Consider the following 20,266-nt stretch of genomic DNA (forward strand, 5'->3'; position numbering starts at 1 on the left):
CTCTGCTGGTTAGTTCCATCTACCATAAATAGGTCTCGTGCTCTGTCTGTGCATCAAAGCCCACAGCCAAGCACAGATAGCAAAGGGGTGGCCAAGGTTGTGGTCCCACTCTGTTGTTTCTGTAGGCATTCAAGGCAGCTGGCAGAGGGATCACTTGGAGGTTAAAGGAAGGCTTGGCCGCTGTTGTTACAAACTGGTTTCTCTTTTGTCCCTTCTCTAAAACCAGATGTAACCTCAGGCCACAAAATGGTAAAATGTGGCACTCCTTTGAGCGCAGCGGTGCGCTGAGCGGACCAGAGCAGCACACGGGCTTCTCCCCCAGCTCTGCTGGCTCCTGCCGGCGTGTGCAGCTTCGTTTTCCCTTCAAACCTCCATCTGCCGAGGGATGCGGATGGCCGAAGGGGAGATTTTCCCCCGCCTGACAGTAGCCAAAAAAATAAAAATAAAAATAAAAACCACCTCACCTGTTTAGCCCTTGAAGATAAAATAGAATCGCTATCTCCCGCAATATTTTCGGTAAAGCTACTCTAGGAGTTCGCTTCCTTCCTTCTAGCCTTTGCATCTCTACAGGTTTCCCTCTATTTTTTCATCTGCCCTCCTGGAACAAGAGGAATGCGCTGGCCGGGCGCCAACCAGGGCTCAGCGCAGGGTAACGTTTCACTTCAGATTTACGGGAAGGTGTTGGGAGTAAGAATCTGGTTTGGTGAGTTTGGGGCAGGGAGTAGCCAAGAGACAACCTTGCTACTGTGAGCGCAGAGAGAAGGGGAGGAGAGGGGGGGACGACAAAAAATAAAACCGCCCCGGAGCTGGGGGAGATCCCGGCTTTTACTCCCCGGGGTCCGGGAGTGCGCTGAGCTCCGCAGCGGGGAAGAGGCGAGCGCTCCCTAATCCCAGCCCACTCTCAGCCCATCCCCGGTCCCAGACCGGTCCCAGCTCTGCGCCGCTCCGCTCCGCAGGAATGTGCGGCTTAGCGCAGGAGCTTTGGCTGAACTGCTGAGCGCGGGGCTCTCCCCACGTCTTACTTCTCAAAAAGACTACATTAAAAAAAAAAAAAAAAAAAAAAAAAAAAAAAAAAAATTAGTACAGTGAGCCAAGAGTGGAGGCTCGGATCGGCTGTTGCTGTGAGCGGCGGCGTTGCGAGGAGTTGCTCAACTCTCACTTAGCAGCGGGGCCGGAGGGACAATGCGCTGAGTCGCTGCCCCACGGCTTCGCCTTCCCCGGATGGTGCCGGCGGCGGCGGGGCTGCAGGTAGGTGCCGCGTTTTGCTCTGTCGGGGCGGCAGCGGAGCGGGACAGAAGTTTGCTCAGACTACAAATTTGGGAACACGGGTGTTGATTATTTATTTTCGTGCATGTATATGTATATATTTTGTGGGCGGGAGGCAAAGAGAAAGGGTTGTGAAGGAGTTTCGGGGGGTCCCTTCTAGTGCCTCACTGCGAGCAGGTGGCAGACGAGGGGTAGCAGCAGGCAGTAACCGAGGGCAGGGAGAGAGTCACCTGCGGGCGAGAAACTCAGAAATTAAGAGGGACGTTCGTCCGCGTCAAAGCAAATCCGCAGCCCCCGATGTCTTTGGAGGACCTTTCGGAAGGAGCGTTTGGTTTGTTCGGCTGTTCCTCCACAAAGTGCGGCGCACTCAGGGCTGGCAGGTGGGCTCCGACTGCTCAGCGCCAGCAGTGCAGCAATGGGATCTGACCTGGGAAAAGTTTCTGATGTCCGTCTGCAATGCATAGATCGACCGGGGAGGGGGTCAGGCCTCGCCTTTGCTCTGAGTGTATGTGCCTAGATGGGAAATGCCGGGGGCTTCTTATTCGTGTTGTAAGTAGCTGCTGTGAGTTTGTTGTTATTTTGTTTCAGGGGGAAATCTGCACAGCTCATTTCCTTTTAGGAATTTAAAATAAACCTTTATGCTGAGCCGGGCTGGGACCCAACAGACCGCGCTATCCCTCCTAACGTTCTCAGCACCAGAGGGCAGGACTGGGAGATGGGGCTGCAAGGAGCCTCTCGTGGCAGCGCAAGCAGCCCGCCGGTGCCTCCGAGCCCCCGGCACGGTGCGGCCCGGCCCGCAGCCGCCGAGCTCCGGGGTGCCGCGGGTGCTGCGGTCCCGCAGGAGTCGGGGCGGAGCAGCGCGTAGCGGGCGGCCGCTCCCGTCCCGGCGCTCCGATAAAGCCGGCCCGCGTGTGCGGCCGGCCCGTGCCAGCGGGGCTGACGGGCCAACAAGCTGTCTGGGAGATAAACGGAGAGAGACAAACACTCTCCTTGCGCGCTTGGCCTCGCTCTCTCCCGTTTTCTTCCCGGCACAGTTCCCCCCTCCCCCCTCTCCGGTTTGTTTTAACCCGCTGGAGCCGAGGGCAGGTGCCGCTGCCCTGCATCCCCGCGGTGCTTTCTGTGCGGCTGCCGGGCACTGCGGTGTCCCGGGACACGGCACAACACAGCCCCGCGCTGGGGGTTGTTAGGGAAGCAGTTGGAGCTGACTGCCGGGTCAGTACAGTCGCTAATCGCGGCAGCCTGGGACGAGAAATCTTTGTTTGAAGTTTTAGAATGTGAAGGAATGCGCTGCCTCCAATAAAGCGGATTTAAAAATGTCGAGAGCCTTGGAATTAAAGTATTTAATGTAAGCAGCAGAGATGGCAAAGCCTTCGGGTAGCACTGTTTGAATGAGAGCTTGCACTGGGGTCTGCTGTCAGGGTTGGGCAGAGTTTCAGGGTGTAGCTGGGCAAACTGTAGAAACAAAACAAAACAGAAAAACCAAACCACTTGGATAAGAAGCAGAACAGCCTTTGCTAGTAGCTGTTAAAAATGTTTAATCACAGAAAACGTATATGGCAATTCTTACTTCTGCCATCATAGAAGTATTATTGGCTCTGACAACCAGTCTAACTGTTTTAACTGCATTCTGAAGCCATAGTTGTTGGATTGGGCAACACCGTATTCAAAACGTACCAAAGTCTTATTTTTCTTAAAGAGCAATAGGGAAAATGGCCTGAGGGTTACTCTGGACTGGGTCTGCAACACACGTGTGCTCACAGCACTGTGGGTGACAAACTCCAGCAAGTGTTGTAATCTTATGGGTGAGGCAGTAACTTACTATCAGCTTTTCATTCAACCTGCTGTTGACTGCCTGTGCATGATCTTCCAAATCACCAGTGCTCTGATTTAGTGAGAAATTTAGTATTTCTGTGAAGAAATGGTGATAGATACCTGAGTCACCAGATCCTCTTTCTGCTGAAATTAACAGATATCAATGACTTTGTAAGTAAAGTAAAGATCAAATTTGCTTTTTAGCATGGTTTGACCATGGAGGGGCAATCTCTGTGTCCGTGTATCAGTGTAGGGTAGCTGTCTCCTTAGTCAGGAGTTTCGATCCCCAAATTACCAATGGCCTGCACCCACAAACCCTCTCTACGGTCACTTAGAAATTTGTTTTGTACAGGGATTTTTAGGTGCCATTTTCAAGGTTCAAAGTCGATCCTGCAAACAGGGCATTTTTTGCACTCCACTTTGGAAGAAGGAAGGACTCTGACCTTTATCTTTCCAGTAAGAGGCCTAAAATAATATTTCTCTTCGGTTGTCTTTTGTGTTGTGTTCTTTTTTCCCCAATGAAATACTTCTGGGTACACCTAGCTCTTGCCAAGATCAGGAACATCTTCTCAGTAGCCTTGCAGAGACAATGTAGGCTTTGTATAGCTGTGGCTGTTGGGGTTTTGGCGACACAGTAAACTCAACAGAGCAAATCAACTTCTTAATAACTGCAGAGCTGACTACCTGATATTGAGGGCATTTTTGTCCTTTCCAGCCTTTCATTTACCATGATCACAAGCAAGCTTTTATTTGAAAAGGAGAGTTTTTTGTTATGTATTTTTGGAGTCAAAGCATATGTTTTACGAAACATATTGAGGGGCTGGATGTTGCATTTTATCTAGTTAGGTCAGATAGCAGAGGCAAAATCAGTAGGGATGGCTCATTTGGCATGACACGGAAAAAAACTACAAATGCATGAGAAATCTCTGCCATGTGGTATAAAAGAATCATGAGACAACGCTAACTTTCAGCTGTTTCTAAAGCAGGCAAGGCTTTAACAGCCGCTGCCAAATGAAATGCTCTCTGTCCTATTTATCAATACAAGAACCATCTCAAAATCCACTCTGCAGAAGCACCACTCCAAGTGATGTCATTCAGGGTTCACACTGGCGTTTTGCCCCTGTGAAACCAGTGAATATTCCTGAATTTTACCTTGAAATAAACTGAAAAACTTTATTTTGGGTTGTTTTTTTTGTTTGTTTGTTTTTTTGGTCAAAGAAACCCATCGCAGTTGAGGGTGTAGGTTCTGCACCAGCAAGTTGAGGTCTCAATAGAAGCAAAGAAGTTATTAGTTATTGCATGATCGTAATCCTGGAGTTCCTGACTGAGGTGTTGGTGCTGTGTGCACCCAGACGCCACTGCGTTAAATGCTAGTGAGAAACAATAGCGGGGCAAGGCGGGGTGGAGCACTGAGAATGGTTAACTGTGTTGGCTGGCAGAGGGGTGAGTGCTGCCACTGGATGCTGTTGTGCTATTTCAGCAGCACAGGGGCAACGTATTTGATTTCTTAGAGAATGGAGGCCTGAGAAACAAGCACAGAAGTGAACTGTTTACTCGAGGCATAAGGCTATGAAAATGACCCTTGTAGTAGCATTTGGAACATGACTGCAGTTATGAAAGTCAGAGAAAAGGATGTTCCTATCATGGAGATCATGAAAGGGCAAGAGCCCAGAATGGAATTTTAACTATGAGGATGGGTAGAATAAGCAACATTTTGGCCAGGGAAACAGAAAGCTTCAAGAGGTTTTGGCTGCACCTTGAAAGCAAGGCCTTTTAGAAAAGAATTGTGCCCTGTCTGGCATAAGGACAGTAATTATCACTAAGGAAATGAGAGAGACTTGGGATATCCCATGAGATATCACATGCTTTATGCATGTTGAGCAGGAAGCAGTGGCTGGGCTTTGAACAGATAACAGCAAAAGTGGGTGAGGGGCATCAGTTGGGTTATAGTGGTGGGAAAGCAAAGCAAAAGGAATTGAACTCTGAGGAGAATTTGCAATTGAAAGCAAAAAGGAGTCATCAGGGCTGGTGCAATGGACATCACAGGAAGGCTGAATGATGGGACTAATGGGGGAATCTAATGGATGGTGCTGAATAGGACCACTTGAAGGTTAGTGCAGGGAAAACTCAGCAGTAAAGAGCCTGGAGCCTGAACAGTGCATGTCAAATGAACAGCTTATTTCTGAGCAAAAGAAAGGAATCAAGGCAGCAGAGGGAGGCAGTAGGAGAGGGAGGTGAGGGTTAAGATAAACCGTTGACATAAATTCGCCATATTGTGAGGAAAAGAGGAAGACAGAGAATCAAAAACAAAGGAGGAAGGTGGAGAAACTGAATGACAGGAGACGTCTGCATGGCATGGAGGAAGAAGTGAGAGATCTTCATAGAAAGAGTGAGAGGTTGAGGAAAAAGGTCAACCCACTGGGTACAGTCTGGTGCCTGGCAGGGAACATCTGAGAGGAGATGCTTGGTTAGGGTTGGAAAGTCTTGCTGTTAAGCAACAAGCAGGGAAGGGACCTGGAGGGAAGGAAGCACAAAGAGACTGTGGGTAACAGCTCTTTAAAGCTAGTGTGTGTGCTGTAGTATGCACAGAAATAGTGGGTATGAGGGCTGGGTAGGTAGCATGCAAGGCACAACTGTGGGAGCTTTCAAGGCTGGAGAGCAGGGAGGTGCTCAAGTGGGGAAAAATGGCACCAGCAGCAGGGAGGGGAGGTAGAGGCAGGCATGAATGCACATGCAAAGACCTGTTCCCAAGGTGGTTTTACAGTAGAAGAGCACATTCAGTTCACCTTAATAAAATATTCACATTGTTACTGTGACCTTAGGCCGTGTCCACACCATGTGTGCGCTTTTGGCAGTAAAATTCCTTTTGGCTGTGGATACTTCAGTTTCTCTGGAGTTCACACTCTGGTATCCATGTCTTTATGTGAGTGCTGCTCCTCACAGGCAGCACTACTCTGCCATTAGGATTCACATTAAAGATAATGCTAATAAGGTACCTGAAGCTCACAAGATCATTGCAGCTGGTAAATCTGTGAGAAGAGAGAGATTTCACTGGTGACTGTATTCAGTCTGTTGGGATTGCAGAGCAGTCTGTCCTTTACTTCTTGGCCTTGTGAAGTGGGAAAGAACAGGCAAGGCATCTTGAATGGATGGAAAGCTGGAAGCGCCTCAGGTTGGATCAAGGTGATCTGCGCCTATGTTGCTGCCCTGAATTGCGTCTTACTGGACTTTTATGGCATAACCATATGGTGCTGACAAGGTTGTCTTCATCCCAAGGGCCTGCGTGGCCCAGGAGATAGATCTGTACAGAGCTCCCTCCAGGCAGAGATGCTGACATGTCCTCACAGCTACTCCCACAGTTCCATGGCTCAGAGCTCTGAATTCAGCCCGAAGGCTGAGCAATTAGGCAGGGCTTATGAAGGAGGAGAGCTGCAAGGCAGGGAGTGCTTTGTGGCAGGTCCCTTTAAATGGCCTTAAGTTGTGCTAGAGGAGGTTCAGGTTGGACATTAGGAAACATTAATTCTCAGAAAGAGTGGTGAGACATTGGCACAGGCTGCCCGGGGAGGTGGTGGAGTCACCATCCCTAGGAGCTGTTCAAGAAACATGCAGATACAGCACTGAGGGACATGGTTAGTGGGCATGGTGGCAGTGGGTTGGCAGTTGGACTTGGTGATCTTAGAGGTCTTTTTCAACCTTAATGATTCTATGAGGTCAGGGTTTACTCACAGGCAAGCAGGTGCACTGAGCGAGCGTATTGGATGGTGAGTGAGACCTGCAGAGTGCAAGCAAGGGACAACTAAGTGACTTCCATAGGAGCAAATTGAATTGAGCAATCATAAATAACAAGGCTTCCAGGTGCTCCCTTCACACATTGAAGTACTGAGTGTTGTCTTACCTGCATGAATCCCAGGTCAGGCTTGGCGTGCATAGAATGATTGGTCCCAGACACCACATGGGTGGCCGGGCTGTCTGGTATGTGAAGGTAATCCTTGGGCTGTTCCCTGACCCAAGGCTCACTCTGGTGTTCACGAGTCCTTCTTTGAGATGTCTTTCCAAGTTCAGGATGTTTTTTTTCTTGATATTTTTTTTTTTTTTTTTCTGCCAGTATCTCTCTACAAAGTTACACTCTCAGAAAGCAGTAAGACAGACTGACAAGTAACATTAGTTTTTATTGTTTGCTAACTGTATGATTCTAAGTAACAAAGTTCTTGTGGAAATTCCTGTGGAAATTCCTGGCCATCCACACTGCCACCTGCCTTGGGAAAGTTTATTGGCTCCCTATCTGGATGATGTATGGAGCACGGTACAAAGCTTACATCTCTCGTGGAAGCAGAACAAACTGCCAGAAACCCTAAGTGCAGTTAGGTATTGCTAAACTGAGACACTGCTGGCCTTGGTGGTTGGCGTTCTCATCACAATGATAAAAGCCCAGGGAAAGGATTGGTTTTGCTTGTGGAACAATTCCAGGGTGTTTTTTTTTCCTTCTGGTGGGCTTTCTTATACACTGCTATCAGTGATCACTGACTTCAGTGAGCTCAAAGTGCTCTCATAACCTGTGAAGAGGACAAGGTTTTGGTAAATTTAACTTTGCAGCTGTTTGGGGAATATCTTGTTTCTTTTAACCAGATGTAGGTTTCTCTGTGTGTGCACAACTGTCAACGCAAATGAGTCTCAGTGTTGTATTTTCAGTTCCCAGAGCACTGCCCTTCAGCTGTCAGTGTTTGGGTGCCAAATGTTTGATTTGGTCTTGAAGTATCACTTTTCCATCACTACGCCATCATTTCCCAACAATAGATAGGAAATCTAAATATTTTTCTCTTCCCTTGTGAAACACTAGAGATGTGTTCTTGAGGAGTGCTATAGGAGACAGGCTGTTAAAGAACATAGTGTTCATATGTGAGGGACGGTAGCAATTCACTTGCCTCTAGCATGAAGCATTTTCCTTTTGAATTTTCCAATAGACTCGACAATGTTTTGCTGTATTTTTTGTTTGTTTGTTTGTTTGTTCTTAATAAGTAAGTTGTTTTGCAAAAATATTTGGATTTCCGAAGAAAATGAAAGCAAAACTGCTGATTGTGCACTATTCTTTCTGATGGGCAGAGTAACAAACATAGTTTTATGAAAAATGCCATGTATCCAGAGACCTTCTGTGAAATCATAGAAGTTTAGGCTTGTAATAAAATTTCTTGCTGGTAACAGAAAATCAGGTAAAGGTCAGAGCTCACCATGAATACTGTGAGTTCTCAAGGCACAGACTGTGCAGGGAAACCAGTGTGCTGTAAGTTGGGATGGAAGTTTGCGTATCTTTGGACACGCCTTCATATTTTTAATATGCAGGCAACTGTATGTTTCTTGGTCTTGCACTCTAATCAGAAAGGATCCTGCTGTAGTTTGGAGCTGTAATCGTGCTGCCATGGGGCAGGCACAATGCTATCAGCCCCCCAGTGCAGTCATGCCCCAACAATACCCACAAACGGGTCAGACAAACCCTTTCCAGGGCTATGGCAAGTGCAAAGAGGATCAGATAAGCTTAGTAGTCATTGTGCAACTTTCTTTCTGAGCTCTGGATTCAAAACAAAACTCAGCCAAAACCACAGGGCTGAAACTCTGGTGGACTCCACGCACAGCATGCAATATGGTAGCCAGCACGCAGCCCATACTGCTGATTCACTGCTTCTCCATCCTTCCCTGTCTGCCTTTGCTTTCCAGCATGAGTGCTAGTTTCTGGAGCCACTGTGTTCTGGGGTCTCTCTGCCTGCATATATCGATGATCTTGGGTCTGAGAGTGTGGTTCCCCGGTCCTGGCGCACGGTGGGTGTTTGCAGTGATGCAGAGCCAAGGTTTGCTCATGTGGGCATACCCACATTTAGGTCAGTATTGCATGGCTGGACACAGAGCTGCTGGTACCAGGGGAAAGCAGAACAGGTGGACCTCCTTTCCACCAAGTTTGGGAATGCTGAATGACATGGAAGGTTAAGGAACAAGGAACCAGGCTGTTATTTTCACTTTCTTTCTACATTATCAAATCTGGGTTCCAGATGCAATGCCAAAATTCAGAGAGATGTTACCTCCAACCATGGGAGCACTGACTTTGTGTCTCCTAAAATAAACACTACAACATAAGCAGTGTGAGAACAGTGTTTCACTGCTGCTTCTATAGATCCAAACTATTTCTATTGCATTTCCTCTTCATCTAATCTTATCTATTCTGTGTTGCAATCCTCGCTGTGCTTCCCTATTTCCAAATCAAAGCACAGTCTTTCTGCAAAAATCTGAACCCTGCCTCCATTTTGAAACGTGGCCTGTTTTAAACAAAAGGCATCAGTTTGTTAATTCGTCGTTAATCCTCACCTGGAAAGCAACTGGTGCCAAAACAGTTGTATTCTCAAAGATCTTGTGAATGTCAATCACTGTTGAAAAGTTTTCCTCTCAACTCATGCACACTATTGTTTGTATATGTGCAACAGGGTGTAGAACGAGCCAGACAAGAAGAAAATGAAATGCATACAAAAGACGGGTTCTGCAGGAAGGACACCAGCACGAGGCTTAGGAAACCCAGCTTTGCATCCCCGCCTCTGCAAGATGATTTGATCCTCTATGAAAAATGGCATTTAAGCAGAGTATAAGCCTTTGAATATCACAGTTTCCATGTACTTTGTGAAGATTTCAACTGTTCACATCCAGCTCCCAGAATACACTCTCACCCTGCTGTCTGAGCAAGACTTTAATTGTTATAGCAGTAGGAGGCTGCAAGGCGCTCTGCAGTTTGACAGTATTTAGGGCACCTAAAAGTAAAGGCAGCAAAGAAAAAGATGCTGGGGTTTGGAAGGTCAGGCTGGATGGAGGAGAAAAGAAAGGGAAGGAGGAGAAGAGGTGTGGTGTTGGGAGAAGGAGACTGCCTGAAAAAAACTGACAGGCAGCAAGAAAAGTGATGATGAGAAAACTCAAATGGAGGGGGACAGAGAATTGCTGGCTGGGCAGGGAGGCAGCAGCTATGGGACCAGAGTCCCGGAGCTGCTCCTATCTGAAGTCTTTGTGTGTCAACATCTCAAATACTGACCCTCCGTGTGACACACACATCACTGAGACGACACACGGTGGAGTTTGATTGTGGATCTGTTTTGTTGTTTTGTTTTTTTTTACCAGTTTGAAACAACAAAAAAACACCAACGTATGAGCTTTGGAAGCAGTGCACAGCTGCGTCACAAACAGCACTGTATTATTCACATCTTGCCAGATCTGTACACTGTGTAATACTAATTTTCCTTTAGTGGTATATTGTTATAGTATGATCCATTCCCTTGGAAAAATTCAGTACAGTGTTTTGTTTGTTTGTTTTGCAGGGCTCTTGCCTTTTAACCTGTATGAGGACGAGGGTAATCAATGAGTAGTTTAGTTTAGATTTCTTTCCTGCTGTTCAGTGTGTAAATTGTTCATTCTCTTTCCTTGCTTGCATCTGAAAAGAGAATTATTTCTCCTTGGCTTTTTATATGGGGCTCATCTCTTTAGCATTTAATTACTTCACAAACAGTAATGAGCTAATCCACAATAACCACTTGATACTAATTTACTAAAAAAACAGTAGATACACAGAATGTAGATTAAGAAGTTTACCCTTGTGTTCAGTGCACAATTTAGTATGCCAGAGCCAGACACAAGGAGAAGTTTTTATTAGTTAAATGTTTTCTACACTGGGAAGTGTACTTTAGGACTAGTTACAGATTAATGTCAAGATTAACAGGCTATTTTGGGTGAACTACAAAAAACATATTCCAATAAGCTGAATTGCTACTTCCCCTTTTCCCAAATAAGCTTTAGAATGACATTTCATTTAAAAATCTGATTAAATTTAACAATAGGAAGCAGGTAGATGATCCAGAAATTAAATGTTTGATTTGCAGCAAAACAAATTTCCTCTTTTTGTGTGTGTGTGCATTTCAACTAGCAATATGCATCAGTCACACTGCTTGCCTTATGACTTCCCAGAAAACTGAGTTTTGTTTATGATTCCCATTTTTGAAGTGCATTTCCTAGTGAGACTGCTCACAGCTCTCATCCTCTCAACATCTGTAAGAAAATTGCAGATCATAGAATGTTCCCACACCAAAATAAGGAACAAGCCGTCAGTGACCATCTGCAAAAAGCTTGGTTAAAATGACTTGGCCAGTGATAGACAGGAACTGGGTGCAAAGTGAGGACAGAAAGACTTATCTAGAGCCAGCTTGTCTGCCTTCACTGCAAGTTCCTTTCTCACAGTTCATCCCCTACAGTGTCTCTGTGATGGTGGGGTTGGCAGCCACTTGAGCATGGCCATGACTGGAGAAGGCCACCATCTACTGCAGGGGGCAGGGGTGGTGGGATCTGGTTTGCAGCACCCAGATTCCAAATATTGGATGCTTGGGACAGCTGGTAGGAAGAGTCTGTGCAGGGTGCACGTCAAGGGGCAGGTTGTTTGGGGACACCAGCCCCAGGCCATTGTGTTGTCTGGAAGAGAAACCACAAGGAGAGACCTCTTCAGCGTCACTGCTTTGGGGCTGGGAAGGGGGAATCTCAGGCTACGGTATCTATACTGTGGCCAGGAGTGAACACTGGGTCCTCGTAGACCAGAGAGCTGCTGAATTCAGCCCAGCAAGGCAGATGACTGTAGTATTTTCCACTGACACTGCTGTGGCTGAAAAACAGCCTGTGGAAAAGATAAATGTGTCTGGTGTCCTTAGCAGGGCAAAATAAGAAAAGGAGGAGTAAGAGGGAAGAAGCTACAGAAGACAAACTGTGGGACAGGCGTGGTGCCCTGAGTAGTACCTTTGTGAGGTCTCCAGGCATGAGATATTTCCTTCCAGAGAGAACATGGCCAGCACAACTCTATAAGAAAAGCCTCAGTGACCTGAGCGAAGAGGGCAGGATCCAAGCTTCTCTATTAATGTTAAATGTCCCAGTGCAAACTAGCAAAAGTTCCTTCTTCTGATATATTCTTCTAAAGCAGAAGTGGACAAATGAAAGATACCCATTGCACTGGGTGCCATGGACTCAGCAGGAAACAGCAACCTTTGTTCAACCAGCATGAAATCCGCAGTCAGAAATGAATCCTGCCCAGTAAGTGTTGAGCATGAGGGTGAAACCTATGGCTCCTGAGTGGGCTGCAGTGCAGCAAATCACACTGTAGCATTCATTGAGTAAACCCAGGTTGTGAACATGCTTATGACAACTAGTGGGTGGTTGACTCACAGGCAGAGAAAAGGACATTAAAAAAAAAAAAGACAGAGAGAAGGAGGGGTTTGCTTCCCTCTAATAGGCAACATGGTGTTTAAACTCCTTTCCCAGCCAGGTGTGGTAGCAGCATGCTCCCTTTCACACACCTGTGCACACACACCCATGGGCACTTTCTCTGTTTTTCTGCAAGGTCACTGGCTTCGAGAGCTACAGTGCTCTATACAGTGTTTTATAAAACACAATGGCAGCTTTTCAAAAAAGTGCAGGTCTGATGTTATAATTTTATTTTTGCCTATTCTTCTGCTCATTTAATGAAGCATTTGTAAACAAAGTAAGCCTGCTACTTTTCATATTCAAATCCTTGGTCAGGTCTGCTGTGCAATCTTTTGTGCCAGACTCCTCCTCCTCCCTCTTCTACTCTCCTGCTTTCCCACACCAACAGAACTAAAAGTCATATCTGACCACTTTAATGGGTAGGAAAATTTCTTTGTGCATCCATGGTTGTATTGCCCAAACTCTCTACCTCTGGGATAATTATTTCACATAGAGGTAGAGGTTCTGGGCAAACTCTGCTGGCCAGATTTTATGTATTAGTTGTATGGTACATTACAGAGAGAAAATACAGCCTGAATTTTATGTGAGCAACTCTAGTCTGCAAGAGTGGCTGTCCCACAGCACCTCACAGTCTCAGCTGTATGATGGTGGCAAGGATCGTGTGTCTGAACCAGTGATGCCTGGTTATTTGGAATTTGTGAAAATCAGCATGTGGTTTTCTGGCTTTCCAGGCTGATTTGGCATCAGCACCCTTGGAGATTACCCACATTATTAGGGTATTTGGGCAAGTTTGTTCCCTTTGTATTTTTTCTCTGTCTGGACTTTGATTTAATATTTCTTCTCCCTCTCTGGTTTGGTTGCTTTGTGTCTTAGTGCTTAGAGATTTCCTACCAGTATGCTGCGAGTTTTTAATGAAGAATTTCAGCAACGTCTGGCACTTACAAGTAAAAGCCCTCTTCAGATTTTGACAGAAGGAGTTATATGAAATTACTTCTAATCTCTTTATCCTTGTCACACCACTCTGCTATGCAGTAATACACCAAAGAATTTTCAGAAAGCAAAGGCTGGCAACTTGCAATACTTACCTACTTGACTGAAAGAAATAAAGAAATGGGGAGCTGAATTCAATCTGCTGCTTTTCTGCATTAGCTGGGGGACAAGAAAGGAGAAACTTGGAAAAAATAAATACTTTCTAGGTTGTTTTTTAATAATAATAATAGTTTAAAAAAAAAAAAAGAACCTTGAAGCCAAACAAGCCATTTCCCTCAAAAGTTGAGATCATGTTTTAAAGTTAAAAAATGAGGCATTTTTGTTGTCTTTATCATGGCGGCTATCAGCGGTACAACGTTAATCCCTGTTAGAGTGGCAAAGCTGCAAAACAAATAACAGTGTGTCCTTGAGTGCACCAGTTATGTGCCTGACAGGTTTTCATTTTTCACTCTGTTGCATAATGCTGGCATACATAGACGACACGTAGCATATGAAAATTTCTGGGTAGGGCTTGATCCTCCTTCCATTCAAGTCAAGGGCAATATTCTTCCAGTTCTCAAAAGATGCAAGGTCAGAGTGTACACTGCAGCCTACTTCACCCAGTTTGAAGCCAGGCAGCTGTGTTAGAGAAGAGGTCAGCTGTCTCCTGCTCCAAGCCCAGTCCCACACGAGCTTGTGCAAGGGTTTCTTTTGAAATCTGATGGCAAAAGTAGCTTTTACCACTTGCCTGTTGTGTTCTCAGATTTTGTTTCCTTAAAAGAATTTTTAAAAAAGAAATTCCAGCCAGTGTTTCCTCCTGAGATGTATACACGCAGAAACCGATATATTGATACTGTTCTACTTGGTGTTTGTCAGTCTTAGCCAAGCACTGTGTGTAGGTGTTGCGTGATTTAAAAAAATAAGATGAAATGTGGGTGGGACTGAAAGTGCTGTTGCTATTATTCATCTATTTATGCCATCATACATGTGTGATCAGACAGTGATCTTGTGCAGTAGCCTGGAAACCTACGTATTGTTTGAATCATCCTACTGTAAGAGGGCCAGGAGATGTGTTATTTAATCCTTCTACTAGATGAGCAGGACTGGTATATACCAAATTGGTATTTCTCACCTGCAGCCAGCATCAACCCACACATCTGATGAAACATCAGCATGGAAATCCATAACTGTACTTCACTTTTCCTTACAATATGCAAGATCATCAGAATTCCAATGAGAGGAAAACTGTGTAAAGTGAGTAATGAAAAAGTGAAGCTCTTACATGAATGAAACTATCTGTTTGTATTGGGTTAGTGAAACAACCTGATCTGCATAAAAATACAAATCCCAGGGAAAATACTTCCATTTTTCAATTTGGAGCAGGTGATGTGGAAATTGTAGGAAACAACTGAAAATCACAGCAGAAAAAAAAAAAAAGAATAAACCAGGAAAAAAAAAAAAAAAGCAAAGAAAAATAACCTGAAATTGACTTTATGTTGTGAAGAAAAGCAAGGAAAAAGATTCTCTGATTCTTTTCTATACATGTTTCCAAGGTCAATTTGTGATAGGAAAAAAGAAAAGAGAGAGAGAAAAAGGCTGCCTTCCCAAAAGAATTAAAGAAAGTAAAGATGTGGCATTAGCATTTGATGGTCAAACCATCAAATTTGCACATGGGAGTTTAATCCTGAATGTTCTTTATGCTCTGTGGTAATGTACCTGTGACATATGTAGACCATCCAAAAATGTTAGATAGAGATCTGTTATCACGACTTGCAGGCTCAACCACATTCCTGTTCTCATTGAGAGCAGTTCTTCTAGCTGCAGGCAGTACAAACTTGTTGCAGTATAAATTATTTGATCATCTTCCTCAATATTTCCAGATGTAAAAGATTTCTTTACTTTGGTTGCTAAAGAATGAGTTCAGTTTTCTCTCTCTGCTCATCATTGGACATCTCTGCTTGTAAGTTAAACAAGCCCAGAACTGCATCTGGCACAGATGCTGTCTGCCTCCAGAGAAGGATGCTGCCTCTCCCAGATGGCTGCACCCAAGCTGTGAGGAGCAATCCAGAGCTCACGCCAACCCAAGCCAAAGCCTGGGAGAGTGGTATTCATTCTCAGTTTGGGCAAATGATATTTACATGACATGGGACAGAAGTGTGCCAGGGAACTTATAAACCATTAGTTGGAGCAATTGGTTTTCAGCACCTGGAAATGCTCAGTGATGCTATTCACTTCTCTGCAGGTTGTTTGTACATCTCCACCTTCCTTACTGGCAATGATCAGTAGAATGCTCTTCTTTCAAAGGCTCCCAGATCAGGCGTATACTTATTATGTCCCCAAGCAAAGTATTTTCATTCATATAAAAGCATAATTAGCGCTACCAGTATTTTCAAACATTATAGAATAAGACTCGTACAGGAGAATGGGATGGATGATCAAGATAAAACCCTACCATCCATGGGATCTCTGCCCAGGAAGCAACAGTGAAAGAAGGCAAAATGATAGGTAGCAGCAGATGCTGATGTTGAGAGCTGCTAGCTGCTGCCAAAATGAATTGTCTCACTGGGACTAAAGTCAAGAATTTCTGAGCAAGAATTAGACAAGAATGCATTTTCAGAAGGGAAGGAAGAGTATGGAGGTACTAATTGCCTCTTTTGTTGGTTTTTTTGTAGTAAGGAGGACACTGATACACTGTGGGGTCTAAATTCCATTTTGCTTTAATCTACCCCTACTGGAGATGCAGTTGCAAGCAGTTCATTATGAGAAGAAAACAACTGACTTCTGATTCCCTTGGAAACACAAAACAAGCCAATTTTTCATAACTGAGTTCCCCTGAAAGGACAGGGTAGGAAGTTGTTGCTGACTCCATGGCTAGTCAGCATGACATTAATGAGACTCAGCCACTTGATCATCTTAGTGGCAGGCGATTCTTCCAATGAAAATTGGGTGTCATAGTGTCCTTACCAAGATTTTGTTCTATTTCTATTTAGCAGTACACTGAAAAGGTCTACATGGTAAACTTATAGAACAGTATAAGGTATGTGCATTTTTTTGAAACAGCAACTTCTGTAGTGGAACAAAGTATTCTTGTGCTACACGGCAATAATAAATACAAGGAAGACACTTTCATTTTTTTTACGGAATATGCTTGCTGATTTAACTACATATGAGACTTCTGTTTCACAGATTAATTTCTATTATCCACAAGTTTCTCCCCATGTGTACTAGGGTGGCATTTTTAAAAACTAACAGCAACAACCTTGTTTCTCAGTTATGTCTAGTTTAACTAACATCTAATCCTCTTAGCTTTTATACCTTCACAAACAGGGATTTATTTGGCTCAAAACTTTTAATTAGCCCAATCACATGGAGCAGGCATTTAACAACCCCAAGGCAAACCCGTTTCAGACATCAGAGGTGTCTCTCAATCAGATTCTGAGAGCTAATTCTGGGAGACCTTTTCTGCAGAACTTGAATAACAGGGTGGGTGAGTGTTTGGCACCCAGTTTTTCTGCATTAGTGGGCAGCATTCTTTCATGGTTGCTTGCCAGCTCCTAACATTGTTCTGTTATCCTTTGCTAACCTCCCATCTCTGCTCTCCCTCCAAAACAGCCCCTCAGTTTGTGCTCACAAAAGTCCATCCAGCTCTTGAGAAGGAAAAAAATCCTTCCCATGGATTTCATAGAATCACAGAATATCCTGAGTCGGAAGGGACTCACAAGGATCATAGAGTCCAATCCCCAGCTCCACACATGGCCACCCAAAATTCAAACTCTGTGTCTGAGAGCACTGTCCAAACACTTCTTGAACTCTGGCAGCTTGGGACTGTGACCACTGCCCTGGGGAGCCTGTTCCATGCCCTGTGGTGAAGAATCTTTTCCTAATTCCCAACCTGACCCTCCCCTGACACAGCTCCATGCCATTCCTTCTGGTCCCGTCGCTGTCACCAGAGAGCAGAGCTCAGCACTGCTCCTCCACTCCCCTTGTGAGGAGCTGTAAGCTGCCATAAGGCTTCCCCTCAGCCTCCTCTGCTTTGAGCTGAGCAAACCAAGGGACCTCAGCTGCTCCACATACATCTTGCCCTCCAGAACCTTCCCTGTCTTTGTTGCTTTTCTTTGGTTGCTCCCTAACAGCTTTATGTCCTTCTTACGTTGTGGCACTCAAACCTGCACACAGCTCTTAAGAAGAGGCTGTACAGCACAAAGCAGAGCAGGACAAACCCTTCCTTTGCCCAGCTGACAGTGCTGAACCTGATGCACCCCAGGGTATTGTTGGCCCTTTTGGCTGCCAGGGCACGCTGCTGACTCATGTTCAACTTGTCGTCAACAGAGCCAACAGATCCCTTTCTGTACAGCTGTTCTCCAGCCACTCATACTCTGGTCTGTGTTTGATAGGAATGCTGAAGATCCAATGGGGTGGGCAAATATGAATGCAGTAACAGGCTGAGCAAAGAGATCAAGAATTGAACCTACTGGACTTTTGATCTCAGTGATATGAATTACTTGGGCAGCATGCAGGTCATACCAATGAACTATGGGGTCATAGCTGCAGACAGGCAAGTCTGGGAAGGAATGCTGATGTCCATGGTACCCGTGTTCCTGCTGTGCATGAAGTCCAGGGAGGAAAGGAGTGGCTAATACAAAGTGGAAGAATGGACACTGGTAAAAAATGAACAAGAGGATGCTTGCATTATATGCTAAACATGTAATTATTAACTTGAGACAGAGATAAACTCTAGGGGGGATGATTAAATCCAGCTTGGTATGATAGAGTTCAGTGGCTTTGGCAGAGATCTTGTGGAGATAAGCAAAGCGCTATGACTGCCCCACAGGCAGGTCATTGAGAAAAAAAAAAAAATGAGTGTGATAGTCTAAAACTAGATAGAAAGACTATAGGTGATGGCTAGCAGATCAACCTTGTTGAATTTTTCCAGGAATAAAACCTTCTCTGCTGTGTCTGTCACTGCCAAGTTCTCAAAATGCTGGTGCCCATAGGAGTGCTGTTGAGCAAGACACCCTCACTGAGGGTGTTGCCATGCAGATATTTTTGGCCTCTGTTTTCATCTTAAACTCACTTTGGAATATCCCAAAGCACTGCCCAATAGCAGAAATCAATAAATAATTGAGAAATAATCTCAGTTCCATCCATTTAACGTCCTTTAAAATTGCGGAGAGGTGAGCCCTTGGTATCTGCCACTTATTCTAGCTAGATCTAAAATCATTTTTAAAACAAATCATTATGATGAATGGATTCAAAAACCAATAAAAAATATGTTGCCTGAACAAGACCTGCATGATCAGGCAGAATTTCCATTACAAATCACTTACTGAGCAAATAGAAGCAAAACCGTGGAGTACTAAAAGTTGCTCCTCAGTAAGCCAGCTTTTAGAAGAAAAAAAGGTCTGATCTCATCCTGAACTTTAAGCTGTCAGAGGGCAATTGAAAAGCTCATAGGGTCAAGTCAGTTGGGGCATTTATCTCAGTAGCATCAATTGCAGACTTTTGCAGACCATGGTAAGTGTATGAATGCTCACAGCGTTGATCACTTTCATATTACATTATTTCATATCATCATTCAAAAATTCCACTTTCTGGCTGACTCTTTTAGCTAACTGGAAGTAAAATATGAGCCAAATGAAAGTCTGGAGGAATAATGCGATGGAAGAGAGACACGATGTCATGTAGTGTAACAAAAATCTAATGAGTGCACCTAAATAATGGAGGAATCTTCGATTTAATAGCCTACGTTTAATACAGCAAATAAAGCAAAATCTTTGCTGTTCTACAGAGTACCAAGACAAGAGCAATTGTGGGAATTCAATGAAACCAGTGAAATTATCTTTGAAAAAATTATCAAGTAGATGGGCTACCTGAGAGTCGTCCAACAAAGCTGCCAAGGATTTAATAAATCCAATATTTAGAAAGAAGATAAAATGCAATACTCACCAGAAATGGACCAAAACTGAGACTGGGTCAAGACAGAACTCTTAGTTTTTCCAAATGTTTATTCAATTTTAGGGAAATACATGCTTTAATTTATCAATCTGAGTTCCCCACATCAGCACTCCTGAGGGCAAGTCTGCCTGTTGATGGGCTCTTTGAGGTCATCATTTTGGGGTCACATTTTGGGGTCAGAGAACTGTGTTTCAGGTGGCTGGAACACTGACTACCAGTACAGGAGGTTGGATTTCTACAGATTAAATATTTGGGATCATTAGCGCACACCAAGATTTGTGTGGCTGTTATGTTCAAGAAGTTCAGTGTCCAACCAATACAAGTGGGCTGAAGTGTTGTGCTGAGTCTGGACAAAAAGAACGTTTTGCTGAATTCCCTAATCCCTTGGAAACAGGCAGCCAAAACATATGTGTGAATGCTCAGCTTCTAGCTGATAAGCTCAGGCTCATCAGCCTGGAAAAGAGACCACCAGGGGGGTGAACTGGCTCAGGTCTGTAAAATCCTGAGTGGTGTGCTGCTCACTGCATCTTCCAAAGCAAAAAGTAGCGACTGTTCTCAAAATATAGGAGCTGTTTTCAAAATGAATAGAGATATTTCATCATACAGCACAAAGTAGATCTGTGAAAATCTTTGCCAAAGGGTGTGATAATTGCAAAAGGTTTTGCACGCACAGAAGGGAAGACTGGGCAGGTACTTGGAAGAAAGATCCATCACTGGGCAAACAACATCAGTTTCAAGGAATGCCCTGAGCTGAAAATGGTTGGAGTCTGGAAGAGGGCTTGAAGGAAAGATCAGACATGCTTGTCCAGTTCTTACTCATCTCCAGGTGTAGGCACATGGTCACTGCTGCGTATAACTGAGCTACACTGGCCAGATTAGTGAGCTATGTGGACCCACAACATTAAAAACAAAACAAAACAAACAAACAAACAAAAAAACACTTTTTTTTGGATGGTGAATAAATATGTGCTAATGCTATATTCTGCACTAGCACAGATTG

At 44.6% G+C, this 20,266-nt stretch overlaps 1 protein-coding gene across 2 annotated transcripts in view; it reads left to right on the forward strand.

The window, feature by feature from the left end:
• The first annotated feature begins 679 nt into the window (after positions 1–679).
• RBM47 (RNA binding motif protein 47) overlaps positions 680–20,266 on the forward strand; it is a 75,722-nt gene continuing 56,135 nt past the window's right edge. Inside the window, exon 1 of one of the 2 annotated variants that reach the window (XM_031588507.2) lies at positions 680–1,248. The gene's annotated coding sequence lies outside the window, so the exon portion shown is untranslated. The remainder of the gene's footprint in view (positions 1,249–20,266) is intronic. The other variant, XM_031588508.2, reaches the window with a different exon arrangement.

This window comes from Phasianus colchicus, chromosome 4 (genome assembly GCF_987193195.1).
Source record: "Phasianus colchicus chromosome 4, bPhaCol1.hap1.1, whole genome shotgun sequence".
Classification (NCBI taxonomy): Eukaryota; Metazoa; Chordata; class Aves; order Galliformes; family Phasianidae; genus Phasianus; species Phasianus colchicus.